Raw genomic sequence first — 22,292 nt, 5'->3', positions numbered from 1 at the left:
TTTTTTATTTACAGCATGAAACTTTGTTGAGTCCAAAAATAATCCATCAGACAACAAGCAAAGCAACCTTTTCACTTCTAACATTCCTTGCAAAAAAACATAATTTTCAGTGATTTGTCTGCTAATATGTTACACAATTCTAAGAAAATTTACCTTTGCCAAAATTATTTAAGCATTGCCAAGGGGAAGTAACTTTATGCGGATCCATGGTCTATTCTAGCAGATACATGTAGACTAATTATTATGACATGACCATGTAGTAACTTTAATTTTTAATTTCTGTAATTTATCTAATTGTGATTTTTACAATTTGATATAAATGAGATAATCTCTCTTCGAGTTAAATTCAACAACAAGATTGCATAAAGGTTTGGAAATTTTTTTGAAGGTGCATCCCCCTTTTTCTTATTTTGTAAAGAGCAAATCTGACAATACAACAATCATTTCAACGGGTATGTGAACTAACTGTTTGATATAGCCGTGTAATTGCCTTCAAGCTGTATAAATCATCTATGTGAGAATTTTCTGCAAGTTGACAGGCTCGGTTACGATGGTTGTTTCTTGTGTCATTACTGACCAATGCCCCAGATGGGCGCAAACTATTTTGTAATTGCAAAAGGAAGATTTGTTTAGTAAATTGACAATGTCATATAAGCAAGCTAATAACAATAACTGAACACTTCATTGTTTTGTTAATTATTTGTAATATCTACTGTGACAAGCAACGACAAAAACTGAGCCAAAGGTTTCAAAAGAACAGTGAATATCACACTGTATTATTTAACACTGTTTACGAAAACCTACAATAGGTGTTCTCATCATTTCATGAACAAAAAATAAGATTGTTATATATGACCTATTGTTAAAGGTTGACTTGCAACGAAATCCACATTACAGTTATTCGATATCAAAAGATTCACCATGTCTTATTCTGTTGTGTTGTAGGTGCAAATTATATGGGAATGTGATTAAAAGCTTTTAAAAGCTAAAAAACCAACAGTTAATCGCAGCCACATGAGACCACCGTAGTTTGAATTCTCTTTCCAAAGCGGCTCAAATGGGACGTAGTTGTTACAGGATGGTTTCTGTTTACACTTTCATGCAACCTCATTCGTCGAAATATTTTCACAAATATATTTCATACATTCAATAAAACTAGGTCTATTGTTCTTACGCGTCTATTTTATCGTCATTGTAATGCAGTCACTTTTAGCTCTGATATATTATAACTTACCGTAAAAAGTCGTTAAACTTTCTATCCTTAGTTCGAAGGCGTACATATCATGGTCTGATAATCATGACGAGCCTGTTGGTCACATGTGATATTCGAAAATTGCTGCAAAAATTATTTGCGAAGTATTGGGTCACATGATCAGATTACGACTTGACGATTAGATCTAGCCAAAACAAAATTGAAAGTAGCGAGCATCTATATTTGATATGGGGTCTTCGGTAAAACCCGAAGTGTTTGTCATAAACTAGTGCTACGATAAGTTTTATATGGAGCTTTTTATTGGCCTTTCAATTCACATGAGAACATCACGTAACAAGACAATAACCAAACTGTCAGAACTACGTCAGAGAAATAAACAGATTCCAATTTACGGCGGCTTTTCGTTTTTGAGCTTTCAAGAGCTTGTAATCACAATTTATTGCAGCTTCAGTGGTAGTGTCTGCCTTTGAATTTTGAGCTAATATAATCGTGCATTGTGGTGCCATTTTGTGAAGCGACCAGCATTTGTAATCTCTAGTTACACACCCCATGAATACTTGTCATTGTGAAACAAAGGAACTCATCATGTTATTCAACTTCTATATTAGTATTTATGCATCCTGTCTTAAGAGTATTATACACCTTTTACATAACCACTCATCCCCTTTTATTTACCCATTTCTGATGTGATTAGGAAACAGCTTTCTGGACTCTTGCTAGCTAGCCGGGGCATGGCTCTCGTGGTGGGTATGGAGAGAGAGCCTGGGACACATAGCGAAAAAAAGGTAAGATAACTTCTGCAAAACGAGCGACATATGTTACATATGACGCTCAGACTGATACTAATGGAAGCGTGTCGTTAGATTCGTATCTCACGATGTATTAGATGTGGCGCGTTTAAAAGCCTATTGTCACGGTAACGTGACTTGATCTAGTAAGAAGCGCTATTTTTTTGATAGGCTGGGTGGTTACGAAATACCTCGTTTGATAATAAAACGATAGGAACCATAGGCCACTATTTTCTTGCGTTTTCACGTTAGCAGTTTCATTTCCTATACTGATAAAAATGAAGCGATTCAAAAGTTACTATCAAAGCTAGGCATAGTCACACTGAGACCAAAACAGTCTCAAGCTTTACAACATATTATCGCAGGTCTTGACCAATTTGTAGTTCTTCCTACTGGCTTCGGAAAGAGTATTTGCTTTCAGATGGCACCGTTTTGCAGTGGTAGATCCGAGTTGTTCATAATAACTGTCGCGAATAATAATACTCGTGAGTAAAATAAAACTGAGATTACTTTTTACTAGATAAACTTTTCTTTACTAGCAGCGTGCAATTCATTTTTGTTGTTCTATTGCTATTCGTTTGCTATGTTTGTATTGTTATTGTGAATTTTTTTATTCAATTGATTCAATTTTTTATTATAATTAAATCAAAACATAATGAATTGAACATATGAAATAATATAACTGTCGTTATTGATTTATTATGCAACCAACATTTCATACTTACTAACCAGCATTTGTTTGCTGCCAATTCAGATTAAAAATAATACATATTACTCGCGTAGATCATAAATAAGACCGTCACATGATACTCCTTCGGAAATAACGATTGTGATATTAGCGACTTCAGAAGTCGGCTTTTAGAGTTGTCTTCTCCGCGTGTTGCGATGTGTCCCAGGCTCTCTCTCCCAATCCCCACGAGAGCCATGCCCAGGCTACTTGCTAGCCTTACTGCCTAGGAAGCTTTGCAGCGCCCAATCGTCTGTGATCTACGGATGTGACGATTGCCTGACTGATTAGGCAAACATATATAAGCCTGTGTAGATCAGAAACAATTCGAACTCCATATTTTACTCACGCTCTACGTATCACTCTGCTCTTGTATCACTCTTTATATTTTTAGACTTGCGCAATGAGCATCGGCCATTGACTTGATTAGCCTTCATATATTTTATGTTTTTGCAATTGAAAGTTTGAATTTTTAATAAATATATTCTGTTTTAAAGTTTTTTAACTAAAACAAACCAGTCTAATTCTTGACATTAAATCTACACCTAAAATACAGTCCTTTATAAATTCGCAAATCAAAAACCAACTACTTGAACCACCAATCCAGCACTTATAGTTAATAATCCTTTAAACAGAGGGTCATTACAATTTTTATGTCATCAGTCAACTATTCAATTGACAAGTTCATTACTGAAGCAGCATGTTTGTGGTGGTTGTAGATAGTAGTTTGTGATTTTGCTGCCAGCAACTTTCTAACAGCAAATTGTTTCCAGCAAAACTGTTGAAAATCTGAGTGTATTGATTTTAACTATATACATTGTATAATAACCGCAAGTACATCACTAACTTCCATACTATACTCCACACAAGTTGCTTGTAAAACTGTGTATCTCATAACTGAATATTGTAAGATGGCAGATCTCTTCATGAGTGTTTCTATTGTATTCTCAAAAATCTGGTTAATCATTGATTGGCTTGGTTTGCTGAGCATTAGTATATTTGTCAGACTTATTATTGTTGGCATAGGCCTGAAATCCTCAATTGCTTTATTTGTTTTCTCTATAAAACATGTTATAATGGAACTCTATACATAACAACCCAAAGGTAGACAAATGTGTTTTATTTTATAATTTTAAAAGTATAGCACTATGATTCTTCGTCTTAACTTATTAGTATGCTGGACTTGGTAGATGGCATCGAAATCTGCAAGCAAACACATTAACAATCAAATATTTTACAGAATAGGAGAATGTGTTCTAAAAATGGTAACTACCCTTGTTGCTAAGCTCGCACCTATTTTTTGGATCAGCTTTAAAATGGCTTTTTTGCTAGAAAAACAGCAATACTGTTTCTAGTACTTTTTGATTCAACTTAACTAGCCCATGTTAATTACATTTACTGTGACTAGCATGCTCACTTATCACCACTTGCGACTCTACTACATGCCATTCAGCCACCTAAATGCTGAGTATTATTTAATGTCATACGGCAACCAGCTTTATGGATGCAAAGCTTTTATGTGAATTTAATAATATTTTTAAAATTAATTGCTATTAAATCTAAGTGGTAGGTACAATGGCTGGTTTGGAAAATTTTGGCACAGTATTCCGATGTCACTCATGAAAAGATCCTGAGACCTACCAAAATTTATTAAAAATAGCATTCTTTGCAATTGTGTTATGCAATTAAAACTTGATTTTAATGACACAGATGGCTCCTGCCTCTACTTCTCTCATCTAAACCAAGAAAGAGTCATGTAGAAGGTGACGATGACTTCCATGATGATTTGGAATCAAGCGAACAGCTGGAAATCGAACTGTCAAGGTCTGGCTCGAACATAGTGGAGTGCATCGGTAGGTAAATATGACCAATATATCCAGGTTTTCTACAAAACAAAATATCTGGCACACATTGCAGCCTTGCTGCATATGCTAAACTGCATGGCTGCTCATATTGTGGCGCATAATTTGGGTATATAAATGTCTTTTGGTATTAGCTACTTTCACTTATTGTTAGTGTATAAAGCAGATATACAGAAAGCAGAGTGTTTTGAAATAATACTGCAGCAGATCAGCGATATGTAGTTAAATTTATTTTATGGTTGATACATATGCTTTTTATAATAATATTAGCATATGATATTTATTTAGCAGGTTATGAGGTACAGAGCTTAAAACTCAACTGCAATGACTGCACCAGCTTTATAGCCTCCTGTCCAGGTTTACGCATCAGGGGATGATGCGATACTAATCAGTGTAAAAGATAGAGGTGGTCTGTTTACACCTCATCCTGTCATCACAAAGATATGTCTAGGCTCAGAACTGAGCATACGGCAGGGTGTCGACTTACAAGGAATCACTGCAGACATACACAAGCTGGTGGTCACTAAAACTCTTTCATCGGTTTTACAAAGCAATTTGCATCAGGGATTTCCATGCTCGTTCCACTGCACAGCGCAACGTTAGTTAAAATATCACCTCCAGATATTTCAGGATTATAATTCATCAGGAGGCTACAAAGGTAGCAGCTAACAAGGGAATCTCAGATCAAGGCTCAGCCGACTGGTCGTCTTTAGTCATGTGTAGCCTTTCACGGTATGTCTAGAAAAGTGTACCATTTGTCGTTTGTTTTCTACGAGTTTGCTGATGCTGTTTGCATAACACCCAAGACCCAACATTTATATTCATGGCAGACTGCAATCAGCGTACGATGTACCAGTGTGTATGCATTTGAAATCAGTTTGTACACCTAGCTATCTGACATGTTAGCCCATAGCATATGGCAACATTGATAATTTTGCAATATCTTTTGGAATACATGTGCATCAATATACACTTTGACTCGCACTTTTTATATGAAATATTCAACTTTATGTTTATAAATTTGCAGGGTAGGAAATACATAGTGTATAAGCGTTGTATCTAAAATTTGAAACAAATATTTTGTGTGCTTTAGTAGTTATATCGAATCACATGTAGCAACAAAAATGTCTCTTGATTCTTTCAGTGTAAACAATGATGACTCACTTGCCTGACCAGCTGCAAGTGAACAAAGCATTGCCCTTCTGTCACAAAGCATGCGGTTATTTATGTAGGACATCACGGCTTTGCATTGCCCAGTCTCCTATAGCTAATAGGCTCGTAAATGTCACCTTCAAGAAAGGGTAGTGAGCTTCAGCCAGCGCATTGGCATTTAAAATACACCAAAGGTCAAGCTGAGAATTAAACATGAGTAGCAGTACGCAGACCAACACACACAGGCACACATACATATTGAGCTATCCCTGCTACTTCACTCTGTATGGGGTATAAGTGGTAACATCACTTATGAGTTCAATATAGTGTCAGGGTCAGTCATGTAGTAGGACACTCCCCTGGTCATGAATATAATCTCCAACATATCTATGGCAAAACAGTCTTCAGCCATTTTGCAGCTGTTTAACTATGTGAATACAATTGTGAGAACTTTGCAAATTTTATGCAATTCAAGTTAGTTTATTTTTATCCTACAAAGTTCTGATCAGACATCAGCTGTAATCAGCAATTTGGATTTAAATGCTCTCTGTTGTGTCCTTATGAGGCTTACAGCGTACCCGTGGTTTTATAGGACTATTTTGACTATTAGGACTAAAAATGGCTTGAGACAGCTGGAACAAACATTAACTGAACCAAAATGAATCGAACAATATTGGAGCATGAGCGTTTAATTAATCTAGCAAAAGGGCTACCCAAATATTGCAGCAGTAATATTAGGTGCTCAAAATTAGCCAGTTCAACCTTCTTAGGAGGGTTTTTGACATACACTATTTTCCCATGATGGGCAGTGCTTCGGAGTTGCGCCCTTTCCGAATCATGGAAACGGCGTCTTCGCACTGAAATCACTGCGCACTGATCAGTGCGAAGTCTGTGCAAATTTGCAACAAGGAAACAGCAACTGCGCAGTGGCTGCACATATCTCCAATGCCATGAAAACGGATTCTTCGAGGGCCATGAAATAGTACAAAAGCTATCCTGCTAATCTTGTTTTTTTCTAATCTGATTTTCTTTCACCTATATTTAATTATGGTCTGCGCTCACAAGGATGAGGTGATTACTTTCCCAGACTTTGTTATCGATGCCAACACCTTTCGAGAAACAGGAGGCACGTCCTAAATAACGTTTAAATAATATATTGCTTAAAAAATTCTTATTAAAAATATATTACTTTGCAAAAATTGTGTTAAGTTTTGTAAAACATTGTGATTGTGTATTGTAAATAAAAGTATAATGATGACAGAAGCATAAAAAGACCTTTTTCTGATGTTCGGTATCCATGATCGATTCAATTTCTCCATCAGGCGATTCGATTTATACAATGTCTCTCCTCTGGCTAATTTGCTGAAAACCGCTGCGCAGCATGGTAACGTGTCAATCCCTTCGACTTCGGAGGGGGCTGCATCGCAGTACTGCGCACCATGGAAACATAGTTATAGTCCTTTTAACATTGCCCTAACAATAGACCGATCTTTAAACAGAGCAGCTCGTTTATTGTGAACGATATTTGCAATAAGGTTTCCTTTTATACATTTGGAAAATTTGCAGGTATTTTATAACCATGAAACAGCTAAAGATTTTTGCTTAGATTTTAAAATAACCTATCTAAAGTTTTTTTTTAATTCTGCAACTGAATAAAGCATTGTTGCAGAAAACAGTGATATCTTGTAGAGAAGTTGTTTTCATTGCATGAAGCAAGACTAAAGCTGAATAAGGATACTTCATTAATAATAATTTTGTTTGTGTTTTAAAGAGCATTGTTAAATATTAAAATGGTTTTCTATTCTGTGCTAAAGTTTTGCATGCAAACAATAAAATAGAAAGAACTTAAATGACAACATAGGTGAAACAAATGCAGGCCTCGATTGAGTAAAATGTTGGTGTATTGTACCTAAGTTCACTTGAAATGTAGAAAAGAGTAAATTGAATGTAATAAAATCCTGCAAAAGTGCTCTCAACTTCAATGAGGAATTAGTACGAGTGACTGCGCGTTACAATCAGAGAATATGAATAATTAAGCATTGTGCTATGTACACACTGTACTCTGCAATCGAGCGTTTCAATAAACACTTGCTGATGTGGATTTAACACCAGGCTTGACCTCATAGGTCAAATACTAGCCTAATTAATGACTCAATAAATAGCCAAGCAGTCTTGTCCCAGCTAACTTAGCAGCAATGATTCGGAAGGTTGGCACATTGAGACTGCTGAAATGGAAATAAAAACGACTGAATCGTGAAAATGTTTTTAATGTGATTGTCATCGATATTCTAATGCACATTAATAACACTAGTGCTGTTTCCATAATTGGCAAGAACAATGGATTCGATAATGTTTTGTAGATCGCAAAACTCGCTTAGCTTGCGGATTTATGCCGTTTCTATGACGCAGATAACTTGTGGATTGGCTCAGTTTGCAAATTATGAGCGTCATGGAAACGCAGCTATTGTCTGTTAATTCTCTAGCATGTTGAACTCTTCTCTAGTTGAGCTCTAAGAGATGAGGGAATTAATCACATCCTTCAAATAGCACTACAGTAGACGGTCTCACTGTCAAGGACTGTTACACAGGCTGAGGATGTCTGACTGCTAACACGAGCTCAGTCCGTTGACTATCTTTGCGTTGACTATCTATGCCATCTCACCGTGCGGCGCATGGGCCATCATCCTAACCATAATGTTTTGGAATGTTGCATATATGTTACAGCCATTCTGAAAATAGAAATACACACAAATTTTTATTAATCATTTTGATACTTATTGTGGCTACAACATATAATGGCACTGTTTTGAAGCTGTCTTCCATTATAGTTGCAGCTGTGTCAAAGGTTGGCTTGCAATAAAATTCACATTACAGTTATTTGGTATTAAAAGATTCACCTTGTCTTACTCTGTTATGTTGTAGGTGCAAAATATGTGAAAAGGGATTACAAGCTCTTAAAAGCTCAAAAACGAAAAGCCGCCATAGCTTAGAATCACTTTATTTCGATGACGTAACCACGAAGTTTGGTTATTGTCTTGTCACGAATGTTCTCACGCGAATTGAAAGGCCAATACAAAGCTCAATATAAAACTTATCGTAGTATTAGTTTATGACAAACACTTTGGGTTTTACCAAAGACCGCATATCAAATATAGATGCTCACTACTTTACAGTTTTGCTTCGGCCTGGTCTAATTGGCAAGTCATAATCTGATAATGTGACCCAACACTTCGCAAATAAATTTTGCAGCGCTTTTCGATCATCAAAGGTGACCAACAGGCTCGTCATGATTATCAGACAATGATATGTACTCCTTCGGGGTAAGGTTAAAATATTTAATGAACTTTTGCGATAAGTTATAAGATATCAGTGCTAAAAGTGACAGCATTACAATGACAATAAAACTGACGCGTAAGAACAATAGACATAGTTTGATTGAATGCGTGAAGTATATTTGTGAAAACATTTTGACAAATAAGATTGCATGAAAGTGTAAACAAAATCCATCTCTCACAACTACATCACGTTTGAGCCGTTTTGGAAAGGGAATCCAAACTACGGCGGTCTCGTGGGGCTGCGATTTTATGTTCGTTTTTGAGCTTTTAAGAGCTTGTAATCACTTTTCCACATCTTTTGCACCTACAACACAACAGAGTAAGACATAGTGAATATTTTCATATCAAATAACGGTAATGTGAATTTTGTTGCAAGTCAACATTTAACAACTAAACACCTGGCCAGACATTTAGTTGTGCTGCCAAAATAGATGACTATGGTATATTTAAACCCACCAGTCTCATGTGCATCGCATCTCCATCATTCGCTCATTGAGCAATGCTATGGCTGTCCCAAAGTAGGTATTATTCATGGAGTAAGCTCTATGACTGCATGAACAGTAATCAATCAAAAGTTTACTATTTTAGTCATGTTTACCAGTTTGCCTCTTCGCTATGACATCACTCAATAGGCTTACAGTGGAAATGTCTTACAGTGTGTTTACACTGCAGCAACTACTATCAATTTTAGTTGCACATGAAATTGGCTGCAATCACATAGCTGCAACTTCCTACAACTCCACCGATGATTGCACAGTAAAATTTTAGATTTACCAGACTTATTTGTTTTTTGAAACATGTAAACAGTTAGAATTTATATTTTCGAAGCTTGATGCAGTTGCACGAGTGCATTGGGCGGACTCATTGACAATCTTTGACATCAAACATCTTTGTAAGCTTTTGCCCTTACAGATGTTGTTACCCGCAGCTAAAGCTTGGAACATCAGCAGAATTTATAACAGAATCTTTGTGATTGCTTTTGTCATGTTATGGAGGATTTTGTTCACCCAACCTCAGACAAGCTGACTATTTTACAGCGCTTACTGCTTGCTGTTTGAATTTTTCACCTTTATTGCTCTTCTATATGAATAAACATGTTTCACCAATCATTGCAAATGCTAGTTGATTTTGATCATGTCTCATCGCTTTTCTTCTTCTCAGTGTATGACTTAGTATGAGGCTTCCTAGTTCATCTACTAGCAAAGTTATGGTAGGGATACTTAACAATCACTTTCAATACGTCTACTTCATTTAAAAGCTACAGAGTGACAAATCTAAACATCTGAGGTATGCATGAGTTGACATTAACTGACTTGCCCTTAATTCGATTATGGAGCAAACTTTGAAGGCATGGTATCAAATGAAACCATATACATGTACCTCTGAAAGGTGTTATGAGGTCACTTAAGTTAAAGTTAAACTAAGCCAAAATAAATTTGGGCCTACAAAAACAACACTTGAGCTAAGGTTAAAATGGTCCGCTGCTTCTGTAAAAAGTATTCACAAAATTAGCCATTATTCTTCTTTGAGGTGGGTTTTCAGATAATATGTCACATATTTCAAACATTCATCTTGTTCATTGCTAATAAGACTAATATGCTCATTGCTAATATGAATAATTTATCTCTGCAAAACATTCCAGTTCATTAGAACATTGTCAAGACATGCACAACGCTTCATTTATTACGAGGTGAATGCCCTGCGTTGCAAGGGTAATAGAACTGCTTATAAACACTACATTACCTACTACATTACAATTACAGTACATTATCTGCAACTGTTTATAAGTTGTTTTATTACCCCTGCAATGCCAGGCATTCAGCTAGTGAGGCTATGAGCCCTGAAGCTAGATGGTAATTATTATCATTGCTATAACAGGACTACACTTAGACACAGATTAATATATATATATATATATATATATAAATATATATATATATATATATACATATACATATATATATATATATATATATATATATATACATATATATATATATATATATATATATTGTAATGGCTTGGCCGGTAGCTGAGCCAGCCTTACTATCCTAACAAGCCGGTGCAGCCTGAACTCTGGGCCTTCCCCTCGTCGGCCTGCCTGACACACCTAGTGGTCTGATCAGGCCACGGCTGGTTTCCCCAATCTCAGGCTCACTTGGAACGCTAACACAGCCTGCTCTCTGAGACCCTATCTAGGCTAGTCTAGGTTCCGGGCTAGCTTACTGTAGGGCCTGATCTCTAATGCTATGGCATTTCTGATCAGGTCCTGTTGTAGCGTAGCCAACCCTTAGCCTTCCTTAGGTATCTCCCAAGCAGTCCTTACTTGAAGCTAGATCAGTTTTGGTAGAATGGTCCTGACTAAGCCACCCAGGCAGGCATAAACGTGATCAGTCGGTGTGAGTGAATTTAGCCTATTTATTATATATAATCATGAATACATGTTGCACAGCGTCGCCCACTTACATAATGATTACATAACACCTAATTACGTTGCGGCAAGCCTGTGAGGCAGGCCTAGATATGCAGTGTTACATAATAGGGTATAATAGAAAAGCACACATAAGGTTGTAATACAGAACATTGATATCTAAGGATAAGAGCATAGTTAATACATTTGTCTAGTCCTCCACAATATATATATATATATATATAAAAAATTGTTTCCTCACCCCCGAATACCCGTATGGGTGGTAAATTCTGCTCTAACTCGGGTCTCCTACCAGAGACCTGGGAGTTTGAGCACTCGCCTCAAGATCTTAGCTGTTCCCAATAGCGCACTTTTCTGCAACTCACCTGAGTTGATTGCTGTTGGTATTTGGGCAAGCCACATTTTATGCGCCGGTGTTATTGCGCCCAGTGCCCCAATGACTACTGGGATTACAGTTGTTCTTACATTCCAGCATTTTTCAATTTCTTCTCCAGAAAGGGAGATATTTATATATCTATGTATGTATCTATTTATATATCTATTTATGTATGTATATATATATACATATATATATATACATACATATATACATATATATATATATATATATATATATATATATATAAAGTTTATTAAAAACTACAGGTTAAAATCATTACTACTATTAGTTTCATGCAATCGTGTTGCAATCTTCAGGTAGAATGACTAAAATGTATAATGTACAAGCTATAAAATTACTTAATAAAGCTGAGGGCTTAATACTATTGTGTGATATATATATATTATAGTATACAGCAAATTATGTAGTCAAATTATGTTATTGAGCTAATTAGATGTTTTCTGGCATGCCGGCATGTGGATATTAGCTCACTTCTAGTGTTAAGGCTGGCTAACTTCGGTTCGAATATGATGAAGTACTTTTCCCATAGACATAACTGGCAAGATTTTGTTGATGTGTTGTAAGATCGCGCTCTTTTGATGATCTTCCAGGTTATATTATAGCGAATGTTCTTGTCTTTTAAGTCCCATATGTATTTACTCAATTCTGTTTGTAGCCTTTTAGTAGGATATTTAAAGGATGTATTGTGGTTGGCTAGTCTTGTTTTAAAAGTTGTTTCGGTTAGGCCTACATACGTTTGTTTCTCTTGCCCATCGCGTTCTTCAGACTCTACGGTTGCCTGATATACTATGCATTTTGAAAGGCATTCTCCATTTAGAGGGCAATTTTCCCGATTTTTGCAATTGCATTTTCTGTCGGTGTTGGTTGGTTGTGATAGTGCTTGTTTATTGTGCCCGCTAATTATGTGGTTGATATTAGAAGCACAGCTATAACTTAGTTTTACGGAGTTTTTGTTGAAGATTTTGTGTAATTTGTGTTCTGGTGGAAATTCTCTCTCCAGGATCTGGAAAAATTGTTTACCGATCATGGTGTTAACAGCTTTGTTGTTGTGTAATTTGTGTTCGGGTGGAAATTCACTCTCCATTTGTGGTTGCATCATCATCATGCTCTAATTGACTCAATTATTGAGCACTTTACTTTACAGTGTAAACCACATATACTATATATATATATATATAAAAAATATATATATATATATATATATAAAAATAATATATATATATATAGACTATATATAATATATTATATATATAGAATATATATAATATATATATATATATATATATATAGACTGTTGTTTATTCATTAGGCTCAGCTTACTTTTGTAGTCTATCAAGAATCACATGTAAGCCCATGTCTATTATTTTAGTGACATCTGTGATTGACTGGTTTAGAACATCAACTAGCCAGATATGCAAAAAAAACAGAAAATAAACGCTCCATTTGCAGATTATGGTTATGTACATAGTGTTGACACAAAATTTTGCATAAAACACGCAAATAAAATCACATGGAAAATGATAGCAAGTAGGCAAGCAAAAACCAAATGTGTCGACAAGCCTGAACAATGATGTTGTGTCTTCTAATATACAACCCTGATTCCTAAAGCTAAGAGCTGTCTGAAGTGGACTACTGAGCCGTAGCGATACTAACTGGTAGTCTAAACATTTTACTTGAACATTATCTTTATGGTAAATGGATTATGATATACCTTAAATGCACAAACCCTATTACCCAAACAAACAATAGAAAAACCATTTGTGGTTGCATTGTACTATAGCCATTTTTCTTAGTATCAAATCTACATATGATGTATTTTAACAATTCTAAAGCCAATTTAATCTATCTTATCCTTCAGTGTCCTATTTGGATCTGAACTGCAACATGATAAAAATGAATTTTTTTAAACTAATTTAATGTGAACTTGTTAAAGATTTTCATAAACATGACTTGACTTGGAGCTCTCTACATGCACATGTATTTTTCTATGTAATGCAAAAACACTGATTCAGTTCAAGCATGTACTCAGCTGCAATCTATTTCAATAACAGATTACCCAGTTTTTTCCAGTTAGAGTTTTCCCTCCTTGGAAGGTTGCATCTATGAGGTGTTAATCATGCCTCATAGCATTTCTCTAGAATTACTAGCAATTATCTGATACAACCTCCGGTAACTTCTCTTACTGCACCCTAAAACTTATGCTTAGTACCATGTGATTCTGCAAAAGAGTTGAAACCTGACAACAACAGAAGCTATGAAACATCCTGATAAAATACACCACAGTATAACAACTCCTTACCAGGTCTTTAGTATAACTACTAAATTGATGAAAACTGCCATATTTGGTAAAATCATCATTTATTAATATTCTAACATTATGACCGAACTAAATTATTTAGCGGAATGAAAGGTATATACTTTTGGTACTATGTTATGCAAATAAAATGTATGAATAAATCGAGTATTGAATAGTAATTTGAAAGTATTCAAACAATGTTGTTTTGGTATAATAAATCAAAACTCAAACCAAAAATGTTTAAAAATATTACACAGGCTCACAACAGCAGACTCATGTCTTTTGAAATAATTTCAACAAAATACATTTTTAATTAATTGGTTGAAAACATTTAACTCACAAAACAAAATGTAAACATGAAAAATTTGTTTAAAATGTACTAATACACATATTAAACTTACTTGTATTTCGTCTATATAATTTGTAAAAGCTTTTAATGATAAAAAAAACAAATATCTGGCAAGCCAATTGAATTATCGTTTTTGGAATTTCAGTACTTAATGCTACAATTTTTAAAACCTTGCCGTAGTATTATTAAACATATCAGTTGATGTTACACACATAGAATCAAAGTACTTGTTAATAAAATGTCGTTTGTCAATTTATATAAAGACTGTTTTTTGCATCATCATTACTTCTAAGAATTACAATTGTAGCTGAATGCTTTATGCCTATTTACCAAATGTATATGTAGAACAGTCTAAACAGATGCAACTACTGTGAACTAGTAAGTGCTGCAGCTTTATAACCTCGTTACATTTATATTACTGCTACACTTTCCTCTTTAGAAACTCTTTGTTTGCATTCAAACTTCTTTGCATTGGCCTGTTATCAAATTAGCTAATGTTTTACTTTTTCAGCGCTCTCTGAAGTTAGTACCAGTATCAGTTGGTATTATTTTTGAAATTTGCTCTTTTCAACTATATTTGCATTTATCTCAAATTTTTAACAAGTTACTAATGAGGTTTTAACTACATTACTAATGAGTTTATGGTCAAAACGCATACAGCGGTAGTCTGTCATTCTTGCTATAAACTTTGTAGTATTATTTTACATACCTAGTATTTAGGATCTTCAGTTAATAGCATCTATAAACTGTATGCAAAGTGAATACAGTGTCTTTCTTTTCGTGAATTTTAGCAAGTCAATAATCTTAACTTTCCATTTTATTGACTACTGCAGTTTAACTATGTTAGTTTCAAAAAACTGCAAGCATCAACTACTATAGCAATTTAATAAAAACGAGTTAATGTGAAACTAAAAGTTGTCCTTTTGTTAAAGCGTAGTGGTACAACTCCCAAATTATTAAAACATCACTTGAAGTTACTGTATCTTGCTGCAAAATGAGAAGGTAACTTATATGTAATTTTGTATGCAAAATATAAATATTGTGTGGCGTGCTCCAAGCAAATATGTCAACAGCATTGTTGCTTTTAGATGCAAGCTCATAATTTGTTTAAATAGGTTTCTTTCTAAATATTATTGCATATCTCCCAGCTGAAAATTTGGGATCTAGAAGCGACCACTAGCGGTGGAAACCGTCATGGTCAGGATACACTTGCCTGACCATAATGTTCCTGATTGCAACTCATAATTAATCACATTTGGCTAATGTCTAAAACTCTCTGTACCATTGTGCTCGATTTCTCAAAATAATGAATATCGATAGAGCTATTAATAATTCCCATACAAAAATGAGAAAAGTAAAATGATTGCAGACAGCTGTTATGATGAAAAAGACAAATGATTGCTATCAATTGGTTTTAGTCAAAACAATATTTGCATAGGAGGATGGCAAAATGGGTAAAACTAAAATTAATCTTTTTTTTAATAGTTTGTTGTTCGCCTATTTATTAAACTACCAACAAAAGCTCTAATAGAACCAGTTATACAACTATGTACATATGTTACACCATAATGTTATAGCAACATAGCAAGCCAATGTTATACGCATGTTTACACTCCAACATCCCAAAGTAATGTTTTTGTAACATTGCTGGGACATTTATTTGAAAGTAAAAACAATATAACACCATAATGTTTTAACTACATTGCAAGGCAACGTTATATAAATGTTTACGCTGGAACATTCAAAGGTAATATTTTGGGAATATTCCTGGGACATTCATTTGAATGTAAATATGATGTCACACCATAATATTCCAACTACATAGCAAGCCAATGTTATATGAATGTTAACACTCGAACATTCCAGAGTAACGTTCCTGTGACATTTCTGGGACATTCATTTGAAGTTAATGATGATGTCACACCATAATATTCTAGCTACATTGCTAGCCAATGTTATATGAATGTTTTCACTCGAACATTCCAGAGTAACGTTCCTGGGACGTTCCTAAGACATTCATTTGAAGTTAAATGTGCCGTCACACCATAATATTCTAGTTACAATGCCAGCCAACGTTATGTGAATGTTTTCAATTGAACATTCCAAAGTAACGTTCCTGGGACATTTCTAAGACATTCATTTGAAGTTAAATATGATGTAACACCATAATATTCTAACTACATTACAAGCCAATGTTATATGAACATTAACTCTCGAACATTCAAAAGTAACATTCTTGAAACATTGTTGGGACAATTATTTGAATGTAAATATGATGTCACCCCATAATATTCCAGTTACATTTCAAGCCAATGTTATATGAATGTTTTCACTTGAACATTCCAGAGTAACGTTGCTGGGACATTCCTGGGACATTCATTAATAATGTTCGCTAACGACGTTATGATAACGTTTCCAAAGTATATTCCTGTAACATTCTGCTGAACGTTATGATAATATTATTGCACAACATTCTATGCAACGTTCCTGTGACATTGTTGGAACATAATTCCACAATGATCATCAAATAACGTTTGTAGAACGTTATCACAATGTTTTTTTGGAACGTTATTTCAGCGTAACGTTACGGAACATCCCAGGAATGTTGTTGTTAGTTGGATATCCTGGTGAATGACAGGAGTTGCCCATTGTATTAGCAATTGCGAATGCAGTATAGAGTAGATATGCTGCTTTTACAATTATATTATATTCATGAATAAACTAACTTCTATTCATGAATAAAATATCAAATATATCCTGGGACATTCCTATGAAATTCATTTAAAGTTAAATATGATGTTACACCATAATATTCTAGTTACATTGCAAGCTAATGTTATATGAATGTTAACACTCGAACATTCCAAATTAACATTTTTGTAACACTGCTAGGACATTCATTTGAAAGTAAAATTGAGGTAACACCATAATATTCCAACTACATTGCTAACCAATGTTATAATAATGTTTGCACTCGAACATTCAAAAGTAACATTCCTGAAACATTGCTAGAAAATTCATTTGAAGTTAAATATGATGTCACACCATAATATTCTAGCTACATTGCTAGCCAATGTTATATGAATGTTTTCACTCGAACATTCAAAAGTAACATTTCTGTAACATTGCTAGGACAATCATTTGAAAGTAAAATTGATGTAACACCATAATGTTCTAACTACATTACAAGCCAATGTTATATGAACATTAACTCTCGAACATTCAAAAGTAACATTCCTGAAACATTGTTGGGACAATTATTTGAATGTAAATATGATGTCACCCCATAATATTCCAGCTACATTTCAAGCCAATGTTATATGAATGTTTTCACTCGAACATTCCAGAGTAACGTTGCTGGGACATTCCTGGAACATTCATTTGAAGGTAAATATGACGTCACACCATAATATTCTAGCTACATTGCCAGCCAACGTCATGTGAATGTTTTCACTTGAACATTTCAGAGTAACGTTCCTGGGACATTTCTAAGACATTCGTTTGAAGTTAATTATGATGTCACACCATAATATTCTAGTTACATTGCAAGCCAATGTTATGTGAATGTTAACACTCAAACTTTCAAAAGTAACATTCCTGAAAAATTGCTAGAAAATTCATTTGAAGTTAAATATGATGTCGCGCCATAATATTCTAGTTACATTGCAAGCCAATGTTATATGAATGTTAACCCTCGAACATTCAAAAGTAACATTTCTGTAACATTGCTAGGACATTCATTTGAAAGTAAAATTGATGTAACACCATAATGTTCTAACTACATTACAAGCCAATGTTATATAAACATCAACTCTCGAACATTCAAAAGTAACATTCCTGAAACATTGTTGGGACAATTATTTGAATGTAAATATGATGTCACCCCATAATATTCCAGTTACATTTCAAGCTAATGTTATATGAATGTTTTCACTCGAACATTCCAGAGTAACGTTGCTGGGACATTCCTGGGACATTCATTAATAATGTTCGCTAACGACGTTATGATAACGTTTCCAAAGTATATTCCTGTAACATTCTGCTGAACGTTATGATAATATTATTGCACAACATTCTATGCAACGTTCCTGCGAGATTGTTGGAACATAATTCTACAATGATCATCAAATAACGTTTGTAGAACGTTAAGACAATGTTTTTTTGGAACGTTATTTCAGCGTAACGTTACGGAACATCCCAGGAATGTCGTTGTTAGTTGGGATGTTATACACGCAGGCTGGTAGTGGTCGTCGCTCTCCCCTTCTAAGTCCTGTTGGATATGTCCAGAATACCATAGATCTATACGCGCATAATCTCCTCTGCCTACAAACCATGTTGTAGATGTCGCAGTCTTTCAGTCTTTCAGATGGTACCAGGCTCTCCGCATCTGGATACTTGGGCACTAACAAAATATCATACTTTTACAGTATCTTGATAACTTACTTGAAGTAAGCAGTAAAATTAGCAGCTACAAACCTCATAAGCTTACCATGGTAGTGGCAGTAGTTATAATAAGCCACTCTCAATGGACCTGGCTTTATTAGATCTTTTATTTCGTCAGCTTCGGTAACGCATTTGATACCAGTTTGCGGAATGGAATGCCACATGTCGTGATTTGTGCAGCATATGTTCATTTCTTTTTTACTCCACGCATGGCAATTCTCACACTTGCACCACTGCTGAACTGGTGGTGCCATGTAAACATCCTGTAATCAATAAAACAAACGTAATGATTACACGCATTCATTGATGTCGTTCTAAGGTGTATTTACGGTAAGGTTTCAATTTGGGAGTCAATTAGATTGCTAATCTAAAATCACGATATGAGTAAACGTTTAACAAAAATATAGGTATGTAAAATATATAAATACAAAACCAGCAATTCGAAGCATTGCTTTTGGTAGTTAATGATGAGCAATGATCAACCGATTTTACCCACTTCCTACGAGTGAAAATAATTTGTAATCATGACTCTAATTTACCAATGATTCAAAAAAAAATATTAAAGCTAGGTAAAACGGCAGATGAGCTATGAAACGATGATTGGAGATAGCAAAGAATTATCATTTTATTAATTAGTATATGTATTTATGACTATAAAAATTACATTTACTTAGGTATAGAAGACTCTAAGTTAATTTACCTCCATTCTGTCTTTCTCTACAGCAAAACGCTGCTGACGCCTGTCAGCTTTCACCATAGGCTGCCTGCTCCAATCTTTGACTAAAGGTTGCTCAGATAACTCTGAGTCGCAGTCGCTCGAACATGAAGCCATTTTAAAACTATAACTTGTATGTAGTAATTGGTGAAAAGCGCTGAACCAGTAACGGTGAGAATTCTCAATCGAATGAGAATCTTCGAGATCACAGACAACCCGTTTTACGAGTGATAACATTTATTACGGCCTATATAAAAATTTCGCGCTCGTGATTGGCTAACGAAGCGACCTCATATTTATCGCTCGTGGTTTCGTTTCAGAAAACAAACTTGTTACGTCACGAAATTGGCACCCGCTGGAACATGAGCTTTTTAAAAGAGGGCCTCATTCGAACGCATATATCTCTGGACAGGGTTGGTCTACAAAGACAAAAATGGCATCAAATTGTAGCTGATGTTTTAGCCTTTTATGGGTCCTAATTTCATTTTTTGACGCAACTACATCTTTAAGACCCTGGCGTTTCGAGCCTGACACTCCATCTGAAGAAGATCCTCAACAGAATCAAACCTCCCAGCAAGTAAGCACTGCCACTAGCCAGCTCTTATGTGCCAAGCTAGCTAGTAGTAAAAGTTTTAGCTTGAGAGTGATAGAACGAATATTATTATGTATGATTTTAATGATGATAATTATCGCCTCAATATTGCGAAAAAAATATTTACAGATTTTTCTCGAATGACAACATTAACAATTTTAATATTTAAATCTAGTGCTGCACTGATATACTGTTGGATAACATCGACCTGATGTATTAGCTTAGAATGAACTACGAACTACTATAGGATTAAATATATTAAAATTAGAAGTTAATGAATAGAAAACTTTAAAAGTCAAGCGGACGTTTACCAATCTATCAGAGATCACTATAATTCCTTGCACCAATTTCCTAATCAAAAATTAGCCTATAGTATAATAGTTTACAACCCCTTTTAAGCTGAGGGTAAGGAAAGTCTGCTTGCACCCCCTTACTTTGAAAGTGGGACCGAACATTTCGATCCGTGTTAGTACCTGATTAAAAAAAATTTGAAACTCCATTGCCGATACAATAAGGGAGACCTTGTGCCAATCAAATTATCATTAGTCAAATAGTCCGATAGAACAAACAATCAATAGCTCACCAATAACCATCAAACGACCGGAAGAATATAAACTGATGAAACAATTGGCGTGTCATAGCGATAATGAGCTTCATGTATGACGCATCTATAAATTGTCATGTCTAAACCAAAACAAACCAACACAAGAACAAAAACCAACAGCACCAATGGGATGAACAACTAACTGGGTCTATCACCCATTAAACACACCTTGCGACACTTTGTGGTTAGCCACAATCAGCACTGGCAGAGGCAACTTTCTCCCTGGTGGAGGAATTGACTGGCATGGTTGGACAGCAGTAGCCGCAGCAGTAGGTCTGCAACTACACAAATAACATACCGGTAAGTGAAGGAGCTCTGCAAATGTCTCATGTAATATATTGTAAATGACGGAATTAAATGGTTCGAAAAGATTAAACATGTATGACGAAAAGATCGGATTCACTACAAACTGACAACTGAGGAATATCTTAGCAAAAGCTCGTCTCAGGGATATGAATATTTGAATAAGTCAATAGTGAACTTGCATTGTTAATAACATATAAACATACGTATCATCGTACTCCCTGTACTCGGTCAATGCCTGGCGCAGCACAGTGCGGTGGTCCCTCTTAGTCATTGCAGCATCCTCCAACTTTCTCTTCCGAGGTGTCAGGACCACACGTCATCTTTCCTCACTCCGGAAACGAATGGATGGAACTGCCTTAGTTTGATCGAGCTTCAAACTAAATAAATGTAGGTGACAACCACTGTAAGATGTGTGAATGATAATAATATTAAGATGCTATTAACGATGATGCCAGAAAATGACAATAAGTATTTTATATAACATATCTATAAGTGAGTGGGGTTAAGAAATTCGGCGAAATTAATCGTGAAACTTATAACATTATTTTATCAATTGTAGATTAATATTTTACGTTTTACAGATAGATATGCAGTATGAATTATTTTTGTTATTATAATAAGAATAATATGCGTAATTAAAATGATAAAATACTAATAATATCATATTACAATTAAATGACATTAATATTGTAATATTAAATATGGATTAATACAGTAGTATTAGGAGAATACTAGAAAATATCCTGAGTTACTACTACTAATACAAGTAGTTCATAAAATAAATTACTCACATGCTTTGGTGACATGTGGAGTATGCAAACAGGTTAGAAAACATGTCGTCTTTGAAATGGCGGAAACTAAGGCAAGAGTGAGCAGGCGAATAAATAAAGTTTGTAACATCCAGCTTCACCCAGTTGCACCACGCCCGGTGAAGGTCTGATCTATTCTCTGCTCTTGGCCAAGAAAAAAGGTGCTTCTCAGCTTGGCAGTTGGCAGCTGCACAAACACGACGTGGCGCGTTAGACATTATGACGAATTGAAGTTTAATACGAGAAAGCGTGTCTGCTATTTGCGACAGA

General features: G+C 35.0%; 1 long non-coding RNA gene across 1 annotated transcript; it reads left to right on the top strand.

Annotated features, from left to right (window-relative positions):
* Nucleotides 1-4,444: 4,444 nt before the first annotated feature.
* LOC137388655 (uncharacterized) lies at nucleotides 4,445-5,568 on the top strand. The gene is made up of 2 exons (XR_010977984.1): nucleotides 4,445-4,581; nucleotides 4,879-5,568. It is a non-coding gene; the product is annotated as an uncharacterized lncRNA (long non-coding RNA).
* Nucleotides 5,569-22,292: the final 16,724 nt, after the last annotated feature.

Source organism: Watersipora subatra, chromosome 2, assembly GCF_963576615.1.
Source record: "Watersipora subatra chromosome 2, tzWatSuba1.1, whole genome shotgun sequence".
NCBI lineage: Eukaryota > Metazoa > Bryozoa > Gymnolaemata > Cheilostomatida > Watersiporidae > Watersipora > Watersipora subatra.
The sequence above is the reverse complement of the archived record's forward strand: the minus strand, read 5'-3'. Positions and strand labels throughout refer to the sequence as shown.